The 6,206-nt window shown below is 42.2% G+C and overlaps 1 protein-coding gene across 1 annotated transcript in view; it reads left to right on the forward strand.

Annotated features, from left to right (window-relative positions):
- The first annotated feature begins 2,541 nt into the window (after nt 1-2,541).
- Nucleotides 2,542-6,206, forward strand: part of tomt (transmembrane O-methyltransferase) — a 7,184-nt gene continuing 3,519 nt past the window's right edge. The window contains exon 1 of the mRNA XM_076281791.1: nt 2,542-2,567. The gene's annotated coding sequence lies outside the window, so the exon portion shown is untranslated. The remainder of the gene's footprint in view (nt 2,568-6,206) is intronic.

A 6,206-nucleotide genomic window follows, 5' to 3' on the forward strand; every position in this document is an offset into this window, starting at 1 on the left:
TGTAAGCACAAATAATATAACAGTATATTAGTCAGTCATTTTTATTAGGTTAAACAGTGATTTGATAAAAAAAAATTAAGGCCCACCCACAATTGGTCTGGCCCATCCAAAACTGGAATCCTGGCGCCGTGCCTGGTCCCACCCTGACTCTCTCTCCCACTCGCTTCCTGTCATTCTTCACTGTCCTGTCATTAAAGGCATAAAAAGGCCAAAAAAATCTGAGTCTAAGTAATTCTAAGTCATTCCTTCACTTAAGTAAAGGAATTGTGTACTTCGTCCACCTCTGCCACCCACCATATTCAGATTAAGCTGTAGTGAAACTGGGTGAGATGGTGAGACAGTTTTATAAACTCACCTGTGGGGGTGAGATTGTGAGACAGGTTTGTAAACTCACCTGTGGGGGTGAAATGGTGAGACAGGTTTGTAAACTCACCTGTGGGGGTGAGACAGGTTTGTAAACTCACCTGTGGGTGTGAGACAGGTTTATAAACTCACCTGTGGGGGTGAGATGGTGAGATAGGTTTTTTTCACATGAACAGATGGAATGTGGAATGAGGTTGAATAACATCCTCAGTATACCTACACCAGTTCAATACTGTGTGTGTGTGTGTGTGTGTGTGTGAAGCGTCAGGTGATATTTAAATTATTCAGTACCTGTGACTAAGCCCCACCCTTTTTACCTGTTGGTGTCTCCTACGCACTCTCTCTCTCTTTCTCTCTCTCTCTCCTTCTCCCTATTTCAGTCTGTTCTGCTCTCTCTCTCTGAGCTGTTTAGAACTCCTGAACGTGTGTGATGAAAGGTATGTTACAACTACTTCATGTACCCAAGGATAATGTGTGTGTGTGTGTGTGTATTGTTTGTGTCTGTATTTATTGGTTTTTGGGTGTGTATGTGTGTGTGTATGTGTGTGTGTGTGTGGGGGGGGGTCAATGCAAATTTATCATTCTTGTTTTTGGGAGTCTTGGGCATGTGCACAAAATTGTGTTACCCGGACTGCAACTATGTGGACTAAGAAAGCCAATTGCAAATAAACTTAGTAGTGCTCCATTTCTGAAATAATAGGTAGTTTATCCATCTGGAAGCAATGATGCCATGTTTACAGTTCAGAATGAAAATAGCACAATGCATTCTGTGTCTGATCAGACCTGCTAAGTGTGTACTGTATGTGTGTGAGTGAGTGAGTGTATATGAGTGTGTGGCTAGTGTTTTTTGTTTTTCTGTTGCATGCATTTAGTGAGGGTGTGTTTGTATGTGTGTGTGTGTGTGTGTGTGGATGTCTTTGTGTGTCTTTGTGTGTGTGTGCGTGTGTTAGGTGAGAGTTTCTTATTACCTATCCTGATAGAAGGCTCTAGAGCAGGTGTTGGGTGCAGGGGTGAGATCCAGAGGGCAGGAGTTAGGGTTGTGTCTCTGCATGTGTGTGTGTGTGTGTGTGTGTGTGTGTGAGGGAGTGAAAGAGAGAGAATGTGTGTATGTCAGGCATGAGCCAAGTCTTAAGATCCTTAAACTTGTAGAACCATGTAGAACACTATTGCATGTAGAACCATGTAGAACACTATTGCGTGTAGAGCACTATTGCATGTGAGTAGAACCATGTAGAACCATGTGAGTAGGCGAAAAAGGTGCCACCTCATCTGGACTGATACCTGGTCTGTCCCACGGACTAACCTAGTATTATATGAGATGTATTAATGTTGTCATATGAGTTATTGATATGAGAGGTAATGTTGTCATGAGTTATTGATATGAGAGGTATTAATGTTGTCATATGAGTTATTGATATGAGACGTATTAATGTTGTCATATGAGTTATTGATATGAGAGGTAATGTTGTCATGAGTTATTGATATGAGAGGTATTAATGTTGTCATATGAGTTATTGATATGAGATGTATTAATGTTGTCATATGAGTTATTGATCTATTTCAGTTCTATTCATCATAGAGTTCCCAATATCGCACATAAGGGGCTCTATTTTCCGTCCCGGCGCAATTGACTTTGTATACTCGCGCGTTTGTCTTTCCTATTTTGCAGTCAGCGCATATTGGAATTTTCCCTCCACAGGTACATGCCTGTAAATTAGGGAATTCGATTGCGCCCACGGGGGCGGTTCAGCGAAAAGACGGGGCGTGTTCCGGTGCAAACGTTCACTGTTGATATTTTGCAGTTTCAGAAAACAATTCCGCCACAGACCAGGAACTCCCTGGTCTAAAGTCTGTGGCGAAAATGCAGATGCTATTTTAAGGGCGCATGCATGACCACAGGCCTGCATGAATGAATGCGTTGCACACCAATCTACAGACACCCCCGTGCACAGACGGAAACATTCAAAGCCTTGATAATATTTGTCCATTTCCCGGTTTTGTTCGTGCATTGGTGACCTAAATATTTAGTAGCCTATATAGTACAACATCTACATGCAATATCTTTAGGCTACAACAACGCCTAATTACGACCTATTAATCTGGACAACTTTACAGCCCTATAAAGGCTAAAGTTACTTTTAGTTTTGTTCCAATTTACCGTTGTGTAAGGTTTTAAGCACCATAATTTTGCCTACCTTGTTGTAGCCCATCTGAAATAACTCCAAGCTTTGGTATGTTCCCTCCATCCTTTCGTTATTTTCAAAAAACGTTTTATATCCATGATGGCCTTGAAGTCTTGAGTTAGTGAATTAGCTTAAATCAGCTTTTCATGTGCTGTTAACCAGCAACAGATAGTGCAAGAAAGCAGCAAGTATGGTTACAATTTCTGTAGGCTACAATTTCTGTAGTTGCTGCATCCATTCATTGTTATTCTCTCTCCTGCTCAAATAAATGTTGTGCGTGAATTAAGTTGATGATAACGTGTTTACAAACTCTGCTTTACAGAAAATATTGTAAATAGTCTACTGTCACGCAGTTAATGGGATACTGTGCAGAGTTGAAAGTTAGGTCAACTTAAACGAAGCCCTTGCTTGGCCGCCTGTGCTGCGCAACGCACACTTAGCTCCTCTCATCTATACAGTGTAGTTCCCATTTCTGTAAACCATACATAATTTCAAAGAAAAATATTACCACTCGAGGGAAATCATGTGTGGTGTCCATGTGAAAAAATAGGCATAAATCTAGCGTAGCCTACACATTTTCACGAATCACTGATGTGTTGATGACATAAATTAGGAAATGTTAGAGGACTTAAGGAGACGTGATGTTGAACTGCATGCCGATGCCATTTAACCCAAATGCCCCAGCAGCAGCACGGGAGAGAAGAGATTAACTGACAGAAGATATGCATTGTCTATAGAGAGCAGAGTTTCCGCTAGAAAAAAATGGTGCCGGTCAAAGTGACCGGCAGAGGTTTCGTTTTCCGGACATTTTGATGATATGCCGGTCAAATATCCTATTATCCCTTCTTAATTAGTCAAATTGAGGAAAACTGGAGACAGGCTATGTAGCTTAAATAATGGTATAATCAGGCTGTATAGAAGAGTCCGATGTGTTCGTTGTTTTAAAAAGGCTACGTTGTTTGTTGCTGCTACCCACGTTATCTCCAGTGGTGACTGTTTATCTTACACAGATGCGCACACACAAGAATGAGCGCTCACACCACTACACCACACCACCTAATGCTATGCCTCTTTATTTGATAACAATACATTAAGAAATGTTTCCTATTCTGGGAAATGTTTAGGTTCTTTTTCTTTCGGCCGCGGTTCAATTATACCGTTTAATTGTGCCAGAAATTATCCGCGGACCAGTAATCGCCTCGTCGAGGAGGCCCTAACCCTGCAGATGATCATAGACAGAGAACGCATAGGCCTACTGTATGCTTTGGGTAAAGAACACTTTATGTCCAGTGTACACGGAGAATGACAGTGTCTTGGAGCGGCCGCACCCCCGCAACTCCACTTCCAATGTCACTGATTCCGACAGATACGCCCGACACTTCTGCTTTTTATCTGGTGGTGGTGGAGTTGACCGGACATCTGAGGCTTCAGACTTTACCAATTTATCATCATCCATCGCGTCTGGCCTCTGAAAAAACTTTTAAGGCTAGTCTGCCTGGGCCTGGCCATGTTTGAACCACCTCACTCATTTGTTCGTTGTTGGACGTTTTAAGCGTGCGCTTATTTGAAATGCAGCATAGGCTATGCGTGTTGTTTAATAGCTTACTTTTCAAACGGTAGAGGCTGTTCATTTAAAAACATAGCCAGAGGACGTAGGCTATAATATAGGCTTACATATTAAGGCTTATTCTCAAATTCAGATTGCGTTAGGGGACGGGATTATTAGCCAATTTCAATTGGACAATTTGACCGGAGAGATTTAATTTTGTCGGACATTTCATTTTTTTTCCGGCCAATGTCCGGTAATTACCGGACAACGGAAACCCTGATAGAGAGGTAATGTTAGATTACATTGTACATTGCAAATATATCACCATGCATTCATAACCTCGTGATTCATAACCTCGAGAATGATCCCAAAACATCGGAAAGTATGTCTTTGTGACAATTCTGTATTACATTTTGTCAAGATGAAAAATCAATAGCTAACTGTTCCCAACTGAACAGTGATTATAGCACTGTGAATGCTCCTGGCTGCGCCTGGCAAATACGCCACCATAATAGCAATCAGCTATGGAACAAGCGTGCCTGTTGTTAAAGGGAATGTGAGATGACGCTCTGATTGGTTTATTGCACGTTATGCCCAAACCACACCCATGATTAATGTAGCTACTTCAGACCACCCCATTTTAGATTTGCGTCAGGCGCAACAGTCAAATATCCCGCTGGTAAAATAGCATCAGCGCCCGAGATCCGCCCACAAAGTGAATTGCGTTTTGCGCAAAGACACTTCCGTTTTAGACCATTAAAATAGGGCCCAAGGTGTATTAGAGTGCCTATTTTCGTAATTTAAAAACAAAAGCTAAAAACACAATATTGCATTTTTGGAACTCAAAGAATCAAAGAATTAATGTTGTTATATGGCTAGGTTACGGGGACGCTGGCGAGACACACCGCTCCGTCTGGCATCATGTTTTTGTTTGTATTTATGTAATGTTCGTAATTTTATGTAATGTTCTGTTAATTTTTTGTATTTATTTTTCTAGTTAAATGTAATCACTCTTTATTCATGTTATTTTCGATCGTTTTTGTGTTATTCTTAGTCCTTTTTTCTGTTTAACAAACTCGGCTGACACCATCAACGTCAAGTTAACGTTAACCAGCTTCCATTGGGCTGATGAGCGCCTTGGCTAGCCTGCCTTATGTCTCTGAAGTCCCTCATCCATCCGTGACGATGCACATCCAATGTCTGGACGGAGGGATTGCTCAGCAAGGGGGCCTAACGTCAATCTGCAAGAGATCTGCAGCTGTCACGACCACCGAGCTGCGGCTGACTTGCGAGCTGCCATGCTAGCATCTACCGGTGCCTGGAGTCTGGATTGAGTGCTAAGAAACTCTGATGACAGCGTCAACCATGAAACAACAAACGGTCACTGTCTAGGACCACCGAGCTGACAATCAGCAGGTTCGCCCATCACAAATTGTCCTCCCAGTGCTCTCCAGACTGCCAGTGAATTCTCCGGGTTGGTCAGTTATAAAGAACTTTGTTGGTGTTGCATCGTGAAGACACAGCTGTGCGCAGTTTTCACGCGGGTCATCTTTGCCCTTGGACATTTTCAGCCGGTTGGAAATTGGACTAATTTTATTTTTAATATTAATTTATTTTATTTATTAATTTGTTTGTTGTATGTCTTGTATGTCTTGGTGTCACGGGTACGCTGGCGACTACGCCGCTCCGTCCGGCATCTATTGTCTTTGTTAGTCTGTGTCAATGACAATGTCTTATATGTGAAGCGCTTTGGGTTGCACTCTGTGCATGTTAAATGCGCTATACAAATAAATCTGACTTGACTTGACATATGAGTTATTGATATGAGATGTATTAATGTTGTCATATGAGTTATTGTGAGAGGTCAAAAAGGGAGATCCAAGGTCTAACAGGAGCCAAGGAGCAGGACCGGAGCACTCAATGCTTAACGCCCATGCGTCTTCTTCAGAGCATGGGCGTCGAAACGTTAGTCAGTTTGCACGAATAAAAACGCGTTAAGCATTGAGTGCTCCGGTCCTGCTCCTTGGCTCCTGTTAGACCTTGGAGCTCCCTTTTTGACTTCTGCATCCTGTTCCGTGAGCACCAACCAGGCTAAAGCGCAAGTGACCCCC

The sequence above is a fragment of the Alosa pseudoharengus genome, unplaced genomic scaffold, assembly GCF_046254945.1.
Source record: "Alosa pseudoharengus isolate Yale_2024_CS ecotype anadromous, Long Island Sound unplaced genomic scaffold, YU_APseudo_1.1 YU_APseudo_1.1_scf_13, whole genome shotgun sequence".
Lineage (NCBI taxonomy): Eukaryota > Metazoa > Chordata > Actinopteri > Clupeiformes > Clupeidae > Alosa > Alosa pseudoharengus.